Source organism: Lissotriton helveticus, chromosome 12, assembly GCF_964261635.1.
Source record: "Lissotriton helveticus chromosome 12, aLisHel1.1, whole genome shotgun sequence".
In the NCBI taxonomy this organism is placed as follows: domain Eukaryota; kingdom Metazoa; phylum Chordata; class Amphibia; order Caudata; family Salamandridae; genus Lissotriton; species Lissotriton helveticus.
Window position 1 is genome coordinate 659,182,133 of NC_136073.1, and position 18,759 is coordinate 659,200,891.

The window sequence follows — 18,759 nt, forward strand, 5'->3', positions numbered from 1 at the left end:
ATTTACAGGCCCTGGCACACCTCAGTGCAATTTACTAGGGCCATACCAGTAAATCAAAAATGCCAATCAGGGAGAACCAATTGTAATCCCAATTTACACAGGGAGCCCTTGCACTTTGACACTGATCAGCAGTGGCAAAGTGTCCAAATCATCAAAGCAAGCAAAAGCAAAATCCATCACAGCATCAAAATACATGAGGTAGAGGCAAAAATTCAGGGGAACCACGCCAAAGAGGCCAAGCCTAACGCATGTCCCCTGCAGCTGAAAGGTGGGGAGAACTACCCATCTTTTGCGAGTTCTCATCACTAAGACGGAAGAATCTGGACAGACCATCAGCTTTGGCATGTTCTGTACCAAGGCGGTGTTCTATTGTAAAGTCTATTCCCTGTAGGGAGATGGACCACCAAAACAGTTTTGGGTTCTCACCCCTCATTTGCATCAACCATCTACTGATCCCATATCATGCTCTGAAGCATGGGTCTGCACAACAAATTCTTGGGAGATGTTGGCTGCCTTGAGCATGGGCGCCGTGCACATGGCAGATTTCAGGGCATCAAAAGCGGTCTGACAGGCATCAGTTCAGATCACTTTCCTTGGCTGCTTCCATGAAGTCAGCTCTGTCAAGAGGGCAACAATGGTGCCATATCCCATGACAAACCGTCTGTAGAACTCGGTGAGCCCTAAAAAGGTTCTCATCTCTGTCTGGGTCTTGGGGGGCTCCCAAGCGAGAATGGTGTTGATCTTAGGCTGTAGAGGCGCCACCTGGCTGCTTCCTACCAGGTGCCCTAAGTACACTACAGATCCCTGACCTATCTGGCACCTACTGGCTATGATAGTGAAGCATGCCTTCTGCAGAGCCTTCAAAACTTCATAGAGGTGTTGCAAGTGTTCCTCCCATCTGGAGCTGAACACAGCAATGTCATCCAGGTAGGCGGCGTTGAATTCCTCCAGCCTGGACAGTACCTGGTTGACCAGGCTCTGAAATGTGGCGGGGGAGTTTTTTTTAACCCACAGGGCATTTCATGGAACTGGTAGTGCCCCTCTGGCATTGAAAATGCAGACCTCTCTCTTGCCCCATCAGTCAAGGCTATCTGCCAGTACTCAGACATTAGATCAAACATACTAAGATACCAGGCAGCTCCCAGCTGATCAATGATCTTATCAGCTCTGGGGATAGGGTGTGTGTCAGTCCTGGTGATGGCATTGAGCCCACGGTGGTCCACGCTGAACCTGAGTTCAAGAGTGGCACCGGGTGCGGCAGCTTTTGGTATCAAGACCACTGGGCTAGCTAGGGGCTGCTGGAGGGCTCTATCATCCCTAATGCCAACATCTTGGAAACCTCTTTCTTGATGCTGGCCCTGACTTTGTCAGTTACTCTGTACATTTTATGTTTCACAGGTAAACTTTCCCCAGTGTACTCATCATGGACATATCAATTGGTGAGTTCTGGAGTCAGGGTGAACAGGGAGGTGAACTGTCCCAGCAGCTGGCGACAGTCCCTCTGCTGCTCTGGGGTCAGGGTGAGAGAGAAGTTCACTCCATCCACTGACCCATCATGTTCCTTGGCAGACAGGAGGTCAGGAAGAGGCTCACTCTCCTCTTCCATTCCATCATCTGTAGCCAGGAGCATTGTTACTACAGACCTCTCAAAATGAGGTTTGAGGTGGTTCACATGCAGGACCCTCAAATGGTTCCAGGGAGTCTGCAAGTTAACTAGGTAGATTACATCACTCTTGCGCTCCACCACCTCAAATGCACCAACTCACTTGTCTTGGAGTACACAAGGCTCCACTGGTGCCTTCATCCACACTTTTTGTCCAGGCTGAAACTCAGTCAGAGTGGTATTCTGGTAGTACCAAAGCTTAATCACCTCCTGGCTGGTTTCTAGGTTCACCTGAGCGATTTTCCTGAAGCGCAGAGCCTTATTTATGAAGGCCAGCATGTAGCTGAACACATCCTGGGAGGTCATACCAGGAGTTTTCTCCCAGCCCTCCTTCACCAGATTCAGAGTGTTCTTCCCACTGGCCTCAAAGTGTCTCCAGAGGCCCGCCCCCAATTCTCTCAGGGACCTCATTCATATGCAGTGCTGCCTCATAAGATGTAAACCATGCATAAATATCCTCCCTCTTCTGGAAAGTCTGTACTAGGTCCTTGGGAATGTAAACCTTACCCCCTTGCACTGTCTGTAAGCTTCCACCATTTGTACTGGACTCCACCTGTTTGACCTTGATGTCCAGTTCTCTCACGCTCAACTCATGGGCCAAGATCAATTTCTTGTCCTCCAAAGCACAAGCATTCCTTCTCTCCTATGCCTCGGTCGGGAGCCTCAAGACCTCCAATTCAGGATCTCTGGCCCTGCGCCTTTCCTCCATTTCCTCTGGCACCCAATTTTCGGAAGAATGATTGCTGCCAGCCCTAAAGACTGCTCTCCCTCCAGGCAAATCCTGGGATTTTATACCACCATCTGGCTCACCCCCATCCACATCTGCATCATCTGTCTCCTCAGCTTACCTGGCCTCCCACCATGCCCCTAAGGCCTTCTGTAGCTCCTCTTTCCTAGAGTTTCTCTTTCTGGGACATCCAAATCTCTTGCAGAATTGCTTGTGTTGCTCTACTTTTTAACTACTTAACATTTCAATGTCAAACTCCAATTCTGCGGCCTCACTTGCTGATTTACCATTCAGAGACACAGTACATGGATACTTCAAGGGTCAGCTCAAAAATAAAACCAAAAATAAAACACAGTATGTGGTTGCATAGTGGTCTGCACTAAACTACTAATATACATCAATTACTGTGGGTCAAGTACAAATACAAGTTGAATTCCCCACTGCTGACCACCAATGTTAGAAATGGGGACCTCTAGTTGTCAGAGGTAGGTATCTTTGTCCAAATAGGTACCCTTGCTTCCAGTCAGGGATGCACACTTTAGATAACCCCTGCTCACCCCCTGGGTAGCTTGGCACAAGCACACAGACTTATCCCAAAGGCAATGTTTAAAGTATTTGAACTCAAAACACACAGTAATACAGTGATAACACCACAAATGGACACCTCACCAGTTTAGAAAAATAAAGTACCTCTATTTAAACTCAACCAGACCAAAATGACAAAAATCCAACATACATGTAGAAAGAAAATTACTTTAAAAAGGTTTCAAAAGGTTTCAAACAACTTGGCCCATAGAAAACTATGGGGCAGATTTATGTTGCCAGACGCATCTCTGCAAAGCAGCAGAGATGCGCCAGGAAAGATACGGCAGGCAAGTTTATCCTTGCCCCACCCATGATGCGCCGCATTTACAATGCGGCGCACCATGGCGCAGGAATAAACAGATGCGTGTTGCATCTAGAGAGTGAAGTTGGCGCAGTGCTGAAGTTGTGTTGCATGCGGCACGCAACTCCAGCACTTTTCCAACTTGCCCTATCTGTTAACATAGTGCGTCAAGCCTTACACCTGCTTCAAGCAGGCGCAGGGTTTTGACTCATCAATGTTAGTAAAGTGACTTCGTGGAATCTTGTAGATTTCACGGAGTCACTTTCCAGGGGCGTTCCTGCGACGGAACGCCCCCCCCCCCTTCGTGGAAACGCCCACATGAAACCCGACACAGGTTTCATGTGGCGCAGGGCTTCACAACGTGACGCATCTCTCAGATGCATCACGTTGTAAATACCCCGCACCATGGCGCATCTTTTGCGCCGCCGCTGCGTCACAAAAGTGACGCAACGGCGGCATAAAAGATGCGCAAGGGGCTTGTAAATTTGCCCCTATAGATGCGTGATTCCTCACAAAGTACCTGTAGAAGCATCAAATTCACAAGGCCAAACAGCCGCAGAGATGGAAAGCATCGAGAAACAAAGAGATGCATCAGTTCCTGAGACCATGATGAGGCGATGTGACATGCAGGAGAAGTGAATCCAGTCAGTCGGGGGAAGTGATGCATCGATTCCAAGAAGGTTCTGGTCCACGGGTGATGCGTTGGGAAAACTTGCCGTACAGGTAGGAGGCATGGAAATCCGGGATGCGGCGTCGATTGATGCGGCGTCTAGCAGCGGTGCATCGGTTTCTTCAGCAGCGCTGCGTCGGTTTCTTCAGCGGCGATCCCTCGATGCGTCGGTTCTTGCAGTGGCGACAGGTGCTGAGTGGGATTGGCAGTGGCGCAACGATGCTTGGATGTTCTTCTCGCACTGCGGTACTGCGTTGGAAAAAAAAAAGTTGCAAAAAGAAGTAAATGTTATATTTAAAATAGTTCATATATTGCTCTGAAGGCCTTGTGTCCATCATTACCTTAGAAAACCACCAATTAAAAATAAATTATGAAATGAGACTAGTATGCATTGTAAAAATATAAGAAATGTCCATTAAAATTTTTAAATTTAATTTAGAATTCTTCAAAAATAAACCTTTTTACTTTATTTTTAAATACTTTGCATGTCTCTCTCAGGCCCTTGTGCCTGCCAGTACAGTAGAAAACAGCTACATAAAAATAAATTATAAAAATAAATAAATGCACATTTTAAGAAATGTCCCTCAAAACCAATATGATATTTTTAAACACATACAAACAAATTATTTAAAATAATACTATTTAAATACTTTGCATGCCACTCTCAGGTCATTTTGCCTGTCAGTACAGCACAGTAGAAAACAGTTAAATAGGAAGACATTATGAAAATGAAGAAATGTACATTTTAAGGAATTTCAAAACCAATATGATATTTTTAACACAATAATAAAAAAAATTAAAAATGCTTTGCATGCCAATCTCAGATTTGTGTGCCTGTCAGTACAGCAGAAAATGGTTAAATAAAAATACAATATGAAAATAACTAAATGTTGCACATTTTTAAAACATACCCTCAAAACCAACATATTTGTAAACACAAACAAAAATATTTTAAATAATGATAAAATTATATATATATATATATATATATATATATATATATATATATATATATATATATATATATATATATATATATATAAATTCAAACTTCCAACTTACTTTCAGTCAGAAAGCACACGAACAGCTTCTTGCTGAAGACGCGTTTTTAATGCAGTTTCCAAAGCAAAAACAACTCTAAGCGTTTCAGGAGTTCACCTCCATTGCTCACGACCACTCGTGAGCAAGGGAGGTGAACTCCTGAAACGCGTAGAGTTGTTTTTGCTTTGGAAACTGCATTAAAAACGCGTCTTCAGCAAGAAGCTGTTCGTGTGCTTTTTGACTGAAAGTAAGTTGGAAGTTTGAAATTATATATAGGTTCGCTACCTAAACACGAACCGCCTTCGTGAAGAGGCTCGGGGAGAACGGAGCATAGCGGCTGCCAGGCAACTTGGAATTCATATATCTATATCTATATATATATATATATATAAATTCACAGATACATAAACACACATATAAAATAACATATCAGCTATACAGAAGTTGTATGAATATTAAATGAAATGAGTAAGTTGCCAACAGTACTTTCTAATGTTACATAAAATAAAACCTAGCTATAAACACCTGAAACTATGATAACGCATCAGATTCATATTTCTATTTATATAGAAAGTTTGCTCGACAATCTTTATTATGAACAAACTTTTTGATAATTTTTTGTTGAATTCTGGTATTGCCTTTATTCTTTTTTCCATTGTTAGCATGGCCAATGCATTTAATCTAGCTTGAGTCATTGTTTTTCGCAAATACTTTTTACAATCTTCAGTGTAGAAAAACATTGCTCAGACTCTGTTGTTGTCATGTGTGTAGTAATGACAACTCTTAAAAGCTTTATGGTCTCAAATCAAATAAACTTTATTCTGTTTCACGTACAGTAAACCATAAAAGTTCCAAAACATTCACATTTCCTTAAAACCATGATACAATAAAATTACATGTAAAAACAATCATAGCACCTGAAGACAAGGAGGGACACGGTGAATTACCCCACCTGACAAAGATAGCAGTGAAGTGCGCCTTCTAAAAAATAATGAAACAAACGCAATATATACATTTACACTGAGCTGGCACTGGTGACCTGAACATCATGAGCCTCTTCACCACATATACTCCACAGATGGGTCACCAAATGTCCAGACAGGCCCTGGTTCTCACCGTGGATTTCAAATAACCCATGATAAAAAAAGAAATATATACAATCAGCCTTCAGCAGCCTGGTTAAAATTCAGCTTCTTTAATAAAGGAGCTAGAAAATATCTCTGGGGTACCTCATAAAATTTACAAAAAACATAAAATGTAGCAAATCCTGTGGAGAATCGTTGCAGTCACAGGATGCTAATACATAACCTCTACTGCACCCTTTAGGAACAGCAAGCAGGAGGTGAAAAAGATCCAGGCGAAATCTAGATAATAAAAACCACTCGGATATAGACAGAGGCACCAGGAGATAAGGCTCAGTAGATGGATTTGTTTTTAACATCAAGAATTTTTGAACACTAGGTTTCCTCACTCCTCTCTCATCTCTTTCTAGTTTCCTTAAACTACTGAAGGCTTTCTTAACTAACCCCTCATCCTTTTTTACAATCGATTCCGGCTTCAAAAATAAATCAGGACGCCCCAACTCGTCAAAACTACGTTTAATATATTTAAGCCATGGTATGCAAGACGCATGATCAAGGCTCATACATTCATTTAAGATCAAGTGACTGAGTGCTAGATCTTTGTTCAGCCAACACTTGAGCCAGAACACCAGGGGGCGCAAAGCCAAAATATCACTAAGGTAAGGCACCCCCAATTCCTTGTGAGCTACCAAATTCGACAAACCACTTGGCGCTCCCAGAAATCGTGTCACGAAATTATTCGCAACTACCTGCAAGGCATAAGCAATCGCAATGGAGCGCACACCGCTAGCCCCTCCTCCGGATCGCCCCTCGGGAATCTGGTACATGGAGTTCTTGAGTGGTTCACCCATGTGGGTGCAAGTAGGTACTTGTAAAACTGATGATCTCTAGACCCGATTCATGTCCCGGGTTTTTGGATATCGCCCGAGACATGGCTCGGGTTTCGGGATAACTTCCCTCATCAGTAGAGAAAATAGTTAGGGGTGGAAGAGAAGGCCGCCAAACAACCGTCAATGGCCTCGATGCCTGAACCGGCACGCAGGTGCGTCGTCCAGGAGCCCGTCGGCTCAAAGCTCAAGGGAGCCAATTTGTATAAGCAATCGCAATGGAGCGCACACCGCTAGCCCCTCCTCCGGATCGCCCCTCGGGAATCTGGTACATGGAGTTCTTGAGTGGTTCACCCATGTGGGTGCAAGTAGGTACTTGTAAAACTGATGATCTCTAGACCCGATACATGTCCCGGGTTTTTAGATATCGCAGGAGACATGGCTTGGGTTTCGGGATAACTTCCCTCATCAGTAGAGAAAATAGTTAGGGGTGGAAGAGAAGGCCGCCAAACAACCGTCAATGGCCTCGATGCCCGAACCGGCACGCAGGTGCGTCGTCCAGGAGCCCGTCGGCTCAAAGCTCAAGGGAGCCAATTTGTATAAGCAATCGCAATGGAGCGCACACCGCTAGCCCCTCCTCCGGATCGCCCCTCGGGAATCTGGTACATGGAGATCTTGAGTGGTTCACCCATGTGGGTGCAAGTAGGTACTTGTAAAACTGATGATCTCTAGACCCGATACATGTCCCGGGTTTTTGGATATCGCCCGAGACATGGCTCGGGTTTCGGGATAACTTCCCTCATCAGTAGAGAAAAAGTAGAGAAAATAGTTAGGGGTGGAAGAGAAGGCCGCCAAACAACCGTCAATGGCCTCGATGCCCGAACCGGCACGCAGGTGCGTCGTCCAAGAGCCCGTCGGCTCAAAGCACAAGGGAGCCAATTTGTATAAGCAATCGCAATGTAGCGCACACCGCTAGCCCCTCCTCCGGATCGCCCCTCGGGAATCTGGTACATGGAGTTCTTGAGTGGTTCACCCATGTGGGTGCAAGTAGGTACTTGTAAAACTGATGATCTCTAGACCCGATACATGTCCCGGGTTTTTGGATATCGCCCAAGACATGGCTTGGGTTTCGGGATAACTTCCCTCATCAGTAGAGAAAATAGTTAGGGGTGGAAGAGAAGGCCGCCAAACAACCGTCAATGGCCTCGATGCCCGAACCGGCACGCAGGTGCGTCGTCCAGGAGCCCGTCGGCTCAAAGCTCAAGGGAGCCAATTTGTATAAGCAATCGCAATGTAGCGCACACCGCTAGCCCCTCCTCCGGATCGCCCCTCGGGAATCTGGTACATGGAGTTCTTGAGTGGTTCACCCATGTGGGTGCAAGTAGGTACTTGTAAAACTGATGATCTCTAGACCCGATACATGTCCCGGGTTTTTGGATATCGCCCGAGACATTGGCCTTTGTGGCCCTGTACAGATCCTCAAGAAAGTTAACAATATTGCTCTCAACCCCTATGGCGCTCATGGACTGACACAATTTGGCCGGGTTGACACAATCAAAGGTGGACGATAAGTCCATGAAGGCCAGGTAGATAGTTCCAGGGCGGACAAACGTGTACTTACTAAGTATCATGTATAGATTGAGGCATTGGGCAACTGTTGACCGCCCCAGGTGGAATGCAAATTGAATATCAGAAATTATCTTATGCTCCTCTGCCCAGGTAGATAATCTTTCTAGTAACACCCTGCCCACAACCTTTACCACTGAGTCAAGAAGGGAGATCGGTCTATAGCAAAAAGTGCTGTTGAAATCCCCTTCTTGAACACAGGCACAATAGTTCAGGGGGCCCAGTACTCAGGACAACCGTCCCTGGCAGCTACATTAAACACAGCCAAGAGAACTGGCGCACAAAAGCATGAATCTGATTTAAAAATGTCCGGTGGAATACCATCCGAGCCTTGAAGCTTTATTGCGGGTAACTCCAGCAATTCCTAACTCCACCTCGTTTTGCTCGAAAACCACAGCTGGGGCATCAGTAACTGACCCACTTTGCAGAGTTTGGCCCTTAAGACTTTGAAACATGGGTTTAAAATGGGTCAACCATTCCTCCTCAGTAATATGGGAACTCAAATGGCCCGCTGCTTCTTGCTCAAAAAGCGGTCTGTTGAAAATATTCCAGAACCTTGCGCTATCCCCAAGAGTGCTTAGCTCTAACAGCTCCATCCATGCCTCCTCCTTCAGGTCGCCCTTGCTTTAAGCCAGTGCCAGTTTGTCCTCAATATGATGAGCATGTATCAGGGATTGGTTTCTAGGGAAAATTTGTAAAACCTCCCTTAGCTTCCTTGCCGCCTGGGAACAGGATGAATCAAACCATCTGGGAGTTGAGCTAACTACTTTACATGTCGGAGCACTTAGGAGTTCACCCACTTTGATGGAAATAGAATTAAAAGCGCTAAGGACGCCCCCCACCGAAGAACCCGGAGAGGTACAAAGCGCTAGTTCTGCAGCACAAGAATCTCTTACTTTACAGTGGAAGACATCAGGGGAAACCTGGGACTACTTGAGCCATGACTTACCATCCGTTGGTCTCAGCCTACCCATTATCGCCACCCTTGGATTTCTAGATAATAGAGGGCTACTGAGTTGCACACAAAGCGGGTTATGATCGCTATAAGCGCTTTCCAAGATGATAAACCCATGAAATAAAGACTGTAAAATGGATGAAACTAAAATATAGTCTATAAAGGAGCAACTACCTCTCCCTTTAAAGGAGGGGATATGGACTTTGCTATGCGTTCAGAAAGGGACATAAGTGACATCCAATCATATTCGTTTAATATGTTGTTCAGAAGTTCACCGTGGGTGAGGTGCTCAAAGTGGAAACCCCATCATCCGGGGGCAGCCCATATTAGCCATACATGTGGTCCTGGATCTCCACATGTATGGACGTTGAAATCACCCAGCAAAATCAGGTTATGCGATAATGATCTACATGACTGCCTTATAAATGAACCCAGCAGGTTGATGTTACACACTCCCTGCGGGCAAATCATCGCGTTATAAGACGACTTCTGTAAATTTTCTTCACACAAAAAAGAAAGCCATGTCACCACCAGTAGCCTGAAGTCACATCTTCCATACAGAACTGAAAGTTGTGTATGCAATCTGGCTTTGTGTGGCATAGGATAGGCTTCTACCGTTTCTGTGAGTGCCTCGGCTGGGAAATATTTGGTATGTCTTTCAAAAAGGTCACTTTCCAAAAGTGTTGTACTTACAAGATGCTTTGTGAATGCAAAGTGCTCTCTGGCATGGACCACAATAATGTAACAGACTTCTTTTGCTTCTTGGGTCAAAGTATTTATTTTCAGTCTCCGGTTTACAAATTTAGATTCCTGTGGCAGTGTAGAATCCAAACTGTCAATGGATTCCTGTACATTGGTGATGCTTGTCACAAAATCAGTAGTAGCTTTATGGACAAACACAGTGTCAATGTCTTGCTTTTGCAATTGAGTATATAAAATGTCTGTGTGGGGAATTATACTATGAAAAAGAAACAGAAAGAATATAAACTCCCTATCTTCTAATGTTCTAGTAAATCTCTTAGCTTCACATATAGCACTGGGTTCAAAATCACCACTGTTTGCAGTGGTTGTCATGCATTCAAGAAGATCGTCTCTGTAATAATAACTTATGTTTATTGCTCAAATATTGAAGTTTCAGCAAGTTGCAGACCCTCTTGGAAGTCTTATTGAAACTATTTGTTCAAGAATATCAGTTTTTTTCTGGGAATGTGCAAATAAGGCTGTTATACCACCCACCTATGATAAGAAAATTTTGACTCTAGATATTTTTGAGAAAGTCTGTTTCAGGATTCCGTTAAGTTGGCGGGCATAGCAATGAATATAATGTGCATTTGGGTACACATCCCTGATTTTCTTTTGCACTCCACCCGTTGCACCACACATGACACTGTCACCATTGCAGCTTTGAAGAATTACTTTTTCTTTAGCACATTGAGCTGTGAAACAATGTTTAACTCATTAAGAATGGCTAAGACAATTGTTTCTGTAGATGACTCTTTTAGATGTGTGAAACAATAAAATCTTTAAGCTACCTTGCAATTTTCATCAATGTAGCGAAAGACCAGAACAGACTGAGGGGGATATTCTTAAGAACGTGTGATAATTACCGCAAATTGAGCTAAACGCAACTCTTCATATCACACTCTATCGCGGGAAAATAACGCCTTTTTAACTAAGTATTTACAACGCAGAGGTACCATGCGATAGGCCCTCGACAATGCGTTAAATGTCCGCGATAAAGTCAACGCGACGCCGCAAAAATGCGAAACACAAATGCAAAAAAAGATGTGATGAGGCCAATCATGATACAAAAAGCTGCGAAAACTAGCGACAGCCCTGCAAATCCCAACCGTCATGCGGGAAAATGCACTATAAAAGCAACAAAAAGAAGACACCAATAACAAATCAAAGAGCGTAGCACCATGGATGCACCCAGACCAAGTTCAGAGCCCATCGCAAACCCCACAAGCCCCACAGACCACCAGCAAGGAACCTCGGGGTCGGGGAAGGAGTAGAGGAAGAGGAGGAGGAAGACGGGGTGCAGTCCGCAGAAATTAGAACATATACCTAGGCACACATACATTTGATATAACAGTCCGTTAGTGTAGACATATATAGTACATTATGCAAGCCAACAAATATAGAGATGATCTCTTGGTGGGTTTGAATTCGCCCAGTCTTTTAATTTTCAAGAAAAACCAGCCGACACGTGTTTCGTCACATTTGGGACAATCTTTCCGCGACTTCCTCAGGGCTGAATCCAAGAGTATTAGATCGATTGATTGTCGCTCAGCCGGTGGTAATTTCGACCCGGCCGGGCCCAAGACAAACTGGTCAGCTTCAAAAATAACCAAAGGAATCGGAGGATCAGTATCAAGTAATGTGACACGCTTCGAATGTGCTTCGTTGTTGGTAAAAAACCAAAGGTGTCGGTAGGATGAACCGGAAAAGCCTGTGGCAAAGCTGACACAGAGTATGGCAGTTTGGTCTAGACAGACACCGTGGGGTTAGAGAAGTACAATAGGAACGGATAACTCCTCATGCGTCGGTAATCTTAAGGTATGAGAGTCTTGGTGTTTCTCCCATGGGCCACTGTGTTTCTGGTAACGGACCTCGGCAGTCCGCAGTAAAACGAGATAGCGTCGAGGAGGTGACAGAACACTATCATCAACTGACCCACATTTAGACTAACGTGAAATCAGTCGGAGTGTCCAGGAGGTCAATGGAGTAGGCCAAGAGGCACTGGCATGATGTGAAAAGCAAAACCAAGAACAAACCCGCTGCCAACAGGAAGGCAGCAATGGCAACAGGAGGTGGGAGTCTTGCGCCACAGGAGGAGCGGAAGGAAATGGAGGCCACAGTCATCAGTGTGGAGACGGTGCAAGGAGTTGGGAGTCCTGACACAGCTCTAGAGGACCTGACACAACACCAACAGGGTGAGTAATTACCAAGGACTGGGGGGACGGGGTGGGGGAGATGAGCACAATGGCACATATTTACAACGATGTGTAGCCCGCTGCATACCCACAATGACCCTGGATCATGTCCCTGATCCCCGTGGCACACTTCAGCACACACACATAGCAACAACAGCACATCCACATTGGCAACAATGTGGTACAATATGCAACCCTGGCACTGCAGAACAGAGGACACAACTGGCTCCGCACATGCGCAGGAACAGGCCAACTACATCTAATAGAGCAGGAAACTGTGAGATGGTAATGTAAGCATACAACCTCACCTCCGTCATGTAGTCCAAATGTCCACTGTCCCGCATCAAAATCCAGCACCTCCCACCTTTATTGGCAGGGCCACATGTACAGTGATGCCTGTGCTGGATGTGTGTGGTGGGTGTAAGCCAGCCCTCACGGAGTGGTTGGTGCTGGCAACAACTTGAACACTGAACACCATTACAATGGAAACTGAAAATACCAGCATACTAGAGACAACTGCGGAGCATCATGGAGGTAGCAGGAGCAAGTACAGAGGTCACCCAATATGCACACAGAAGTGTCCATGATTTGCAGTGCACTGAGGTTGTGGAACTAGAGCTGAGCACGGTCATGTGAAGAAATTGTCCAGGATTGTGTCCCTTTGGGATATACTTGATGCAGCTGCAGTGGGGTGTGTTACACCGCGTTCATCTTCTCATCCTCATCCCAGGTCTCCCACACTGCCTTAAGTGGCATTGCTCCATAACCTCTCCACAGCACAAAACTCTATCATTAACGGTCCGTGGGTTGCGGTGCACTGAGTTAGTGGCACCTGGAGTGCTGAGTAGGGTATCAGACAGATGATGACATCCAAGACAGGTGTGAGCAGCACTGTTAGTCTGCCAGTATGACTGTTTCAACTCTGGCAGTTGGCGGTGGACCTGGAGGTGGTGGTGTGTGCCTCCTGCGGTGATGCGACGTCTGGGCGGTCAGGACTCAATTTGATTTGTGAGCACTGGTGAGCCACAGTTGAGGCCGGAGGCAGCGGACAGCACAGGGCCACATAAACATGGCGTTGATGACCCCAAAGGCCATCATCTGAGAGGCCATCCAATATTCAATCAGACAGGGTCCCTGACTTGAGCTGCACAGAGTTAGTGGCCCTGGATGCACTGCGGCCGGCACAGGAACACCGCCACGGGACGGTGACTTGCGGTGCACTGAGATAAGGCCACACGGACTGAGCGGGTTCTCATCGATGTCCGAGGTGAATGTGGCGGAGGGTTGTGGGGGACAGTGGAAGATGTCCTGCAGGGCATGATGCAGAGGGCTGAGGCCATCCGGAAGCAGCAAATTGAAGAGTGGAATGCTACAGCCTGGGTTTTACCAGCACGTCGGTATCAGCTACATGAGGAGACAACCCCAAGTCCATGGACTCAGAAGCCACTAAAGTTCAACCAGCGAGTGTCCATGAATGTAGGGGAACAGACTTAGTGGCACCGGGGCTGAGAGGGGATGAAGTCTGCGATGAGGTCAGTACTCGCCCATTGCTAAATCAAGACTCAGTCCCAACTGTGTGGCCTACTTGACTGCAGTGTAGGCCGGAGGCAGCGGTCAGCAGACGCCCAGTGCCATGTGTCTTTGGCTCGCGATGCACGGAGTTAGTGACACCAGGGCAGTTGTTGGTAGTGTTCGATCACCTCCGTAACGATGATCGTTTTTTCGTCCTGACTGACATGCGTCATCCTCTTACACCTCTCCTTGCTTGCAATGATATGAACTCTGCGATTGAAAAATCAAGACTCAGTTCCAAATGTGTGACCTACTCAAGCTTAGTGTGGCCCGAGGGCAGTAGTCTGCATGGGTGCACTCACACGTGTGGTCGGAATGCTATACACAGACTTGGTGGCACCACATCGAAGGTAGTAAAGTGACATAAAATCTGCCAGAAATAATGTTCTCTGCCATGCTGTAATCAAGACTCAGTTCCAAATGAGTGACCTACTAGTCCGCTGTGTATGCCGGTGGAGTACATCAACGAGAAAGGAGTACTGCAGACCTGAGTTGCGGAGGCCGTGAGGGTCTGAGGGGGCTGCCAAGGACGCGGGCCTTGGGCTTGGAGAATGCACTGGCACATGGTGGGCCCTCCGTGACACACGCCAGTGTCGGCAGGTGAGCATTGAGGCCTGGGTGCGCAGGCAGGACTGGTTCAGGGACCAGTGGGCCGGGGTGCAGCAGGCGCATAGGTTCGCAGTCAACACAGCTCACGGCGTTGGCCTCATGGTGGGCAGAGACGTTGGGCATTCCGGAAGAGAACCACAGCCAGAGCTACGTGCTTTTTATTCACACCCTACACTGGCCTGGTGTACGCCGGGCCAGCCCACTCCGCTCACAATTACAGGAGGGAACATAACAAGCTACATTTCCATGAGATTCCCCACTGGCTGGGGTGACACGGTTGCGTCCACTGTCCACTACACTCCAAACGCCAGCGGTGTATGTCGACATGGATTTGTGTGTGGCCTGCATACTGCAGTCTGGCCATCTCTTCCATGCCACACTTGGCATTGTGTACCTTCTCATTCATCGGTCACTTGCCTCCTTTGCACATGCCTGGTTCCCAACCCTACCTTCATTCTGTAATTGTGTGGCTGAGGTGCCATGCTGTTGATGGCTTATGTGAATGGCTGGCCCAGGTTCCCACAATAAGTTGTGCTGGTGTGTCTGGTGGGTGGGCATGTTTGGCATTGTCAAACCAATCCACGTCGTCCCTTACCTTGTCCTTGGTTGAAGCCCTCTTGGATGACGCAGATGATTTCTCAGAGACGCAAGGGACCAACTTCCCAAATCACTAACTAAAACTTACTGGTTCTAATTGTTAACAGCAAGGTTTAAACTAGGAATTAGGGAGGAAGGCCGGTACTGGACGTTGAAGTGTAGAATTTTGTTCTTGCTGTCGACCTGCGAAGCAACAAGTACAAAAGACTTTAATAATCTAATCAAAGAGGAATTCTCCTAACTATTCTGTGGCCTTTTAGCTATTCTAACTAACTTTGTTTGAAAACCTAAGTCAGTCTGGGTGTTCAGATATTCCCCTACCTGCGATCAGTATGGTGTTGGGATTCGTCCAGTATTTCTTTCGAGGTTGTGATGATGAAGTCGTCAGACGTCCTCTAGGATAGTTGGTCAGCTTGTATAGTCAGGTGGTTGTACGCTAAAAAATAAAAGGAAGGATTACTTTAAATTCTTTAAATGTCTCTTCGCAAACTAACCTAACTATTCCTATCACTTACTTGAAATTAACTTCTTGCTTCTTGGTCTTGGGGTTCTTGTTTTTTCCTTTAGTTCAATAAAAGATAAGCGAAGACCAAAAATACACGATATCCTAAATGTCTTTCTTCAATCACCTTAATTTTAGGGCTCAAAAACTAAAATTCACAATCTAAATTATTTCACAGCTTATTACATACATGTATCTTGTAAACAAATGTTCCTCAAATCAGAAATGCAATAACCAACTTAAATCAGAAATGTCCAAAGTCTCTTCTTTGCATTTTCTTCTGCAAGTTTAGAGTTCCAAAAATTATTGTTGACCTTTCTTGCGAAGGGCGCCTTTAAATATTTAAAGTACTTAGCTTTCTAACTCTTTGTCTTTCAGGATTCTTGTTCCGGTGACAAAGAAGAACCGCCTTGAAGATGAGCAGATGTGGAGTCCAGCCGGAACCGAAATGCCATCAGGTAAGTTCCAAACTGAGCTGCCACCAGACGCGACCTTCACTGGAGAAAATCCGAAGGCAAAGCGGCTTCTAGAAGGCTGGGTGCGGTTTAAATACTGGACCGCACCCAGCCGCTCCCTGTTACGCACAAGAACGTGCGAGAAGACGAAGTCTTCAATCTCTCTTGGATGCGCACCAAAATGTGCGTGCGAGGGATGCGGGGAGAGAATGACAAGACTTTCAAAAGCGCGAGGTCTCAGATTCACCCAGCGCTAAGTCCAAACCTCTGAAACTCAATGAAATCAGGTCACAAAACAGCGCATGGCACAGCAAAGGCATGGTTGACCATAATACAAAATGCCAAAAGGTACGAAGCACAAATATATCAAACACACCCAATCACACTGACAATGAAGCGTGCGGGGCGCACGGCACAGGGGCGGGTTTCAATAAGGAGAATACTACATGTGTCTAGAGGGCATGTGTAGCGTGATTCTCAGGGACATGTGTAGGGGTTGGCAGAATCATGACAGTACTCCCTCCTCAAGATCCCCCCAAGAACAGTGGAAATGGGTTTTGGTTTATCAGGATGTCTTAAATGAAAGAGTCGGACCAATCTAGGAGCATTTTTAAGATGTTCTAAAGGTTCCCATGATCTTTCCTCAGGGCCATAACCTTTCCAATCTATGAGGTAAAAAAGCCTTCCCCTAACTCTTCTTGAATCAAGGATTGATTTAACTTCAAACTCAGGGTGACCTTCAACTATGATGGAAGGCGGAGAGTCAGGAATACGAGTTTGGGGATGGAAAGGTTTAATCAGAGAGACATGGAAAACAGGGTGTATCAAATACTTGTGAGGAAGAATCAATCTTACACAAACTGGGTTAATTACTTTTTCAATTGAAAAGGGACCAATAAACTTTGGATTAAATTTCCTGTTTCCTTTTAACTTCAAATTTTTTGTACTCAACCATACTTTATCCCCTGCTTCATACCGAGGTTGCTCAGTTCGATGTTTATCATTGGCTTCTTTTTGAGATTCTTTTGCTTTGGCCAAGTTGAATTTAGCTTCTTCCTGAATGGAGAATACCTTGGATACATAGTCAGAAACCGCAGGTACAGACTCATCGTTGTTAGAACTTTCGGGAATACTTTTTGGATGGAATCCGAAATTACAAAAGAATGGGGACATTTTTATGTAAGAATGTTCGGAGTTATTGTAGGCGAATTCTAAAGGACCTAAAAGATCGGACCATTCTTCGGAAACATTAGGCAACATACAACGAAGATATTAATCAATAGTTTGATTAGTTCGTTCAGTTAAACCATCTGTTTGGGGATGATAACTAGAAGATAAACGAACTTCCATATGTAACAAAGAACTCAGTTTTTGCCAGACTTTAGAAATAAATTGGGAACCCCTATCTGAAATCACTACCGAAGGAATTCCATGTAGCCTTATCACATGGATCATGATTAATTGAGCAAGTTCCAACGCTGTAGGAAGCTTTTTTAAAGGAATAAAATGGGCCATTCGGGTGAACTGATCTACAACTGTCAAAATAGTATTGAATCCCTTCTTGGTTTCAGGTAGTTCGACAATAAAATCCAACGATATAGTATGCCAGGGCTGAGGTGGAATTGGTAGTGGCATTAACAACCCACTAGGAGCTTGATGAGAAGGTTTGTGCTGAATACAAATGCTGCACGTTTCTACAAATTGTTGGATGTCTTTGGACATAGAAGGCCACCAAAAGTTCCTCTTAATAAGTTCCATAGTTTTTAAAATGCTAGGGTGAACTGACAACATAGTATCATGATGAAGATGAATTATGGATTTTCAAATCTTTTCATTAGGAACAAAAATTAAATCATGAACCATCATCAAACTGTCTTTCTCATGTAGAAATGGATGATCTTTTTTCCATAACTCAGAATCCTTTTCTCTCAAGGCTTCTTTGATGTCATTGATAATGTCACAAACAGATAAACTACCCTGAAAACAAGAAGTAGGGATTACAGGATGAATAATTTCAGGTTGATCAGGGCCCTTATCTCCTATTCTAGATAAAGCATCCGCTTTTAGGTTCTCTTTTCCAGGACGATATGTAATTACAAAATTGTAATCATTGAAGAACATAGACCAACGTAATTGTCTAGCAGATAGAGCTTTTACCGATCTTAAAGCTTGAAGATTTCTGTGGTCAGTATAAATAGTTACCGGATGACGAGCCCCTAACAAGTAGTGACGCCATTCTTCAAACACTGCTTTTATTGCCAAAAACTCCTTATCAGCAATAGCATAATTTTGTTCTGCTTCCGACAACTTTCTGGAATAGTAAGCTATAGGATGCATTTGACCGGTATTAGAATTTCGTTGTGAAAGAATTCCGCCCAATGCAAATTGGGATGCATCTGCTTCTACTATAAAGGGTTGACTGGGGTCTGGATGACATAAAATCGGAGCCATAGTAAACCTCTTCTTTAATTTCTGGAAGGCTTCATCAGCAGCTGGAGACCATAAAAATGTTACTCCTTTTCTCAATAACTTGGTAATTGGTGTTATAATTTGAGAAAAGTCCTGAATAAATCTGCGGTAGAAATTTGCAAATCCAAGGAAACTTTGAATT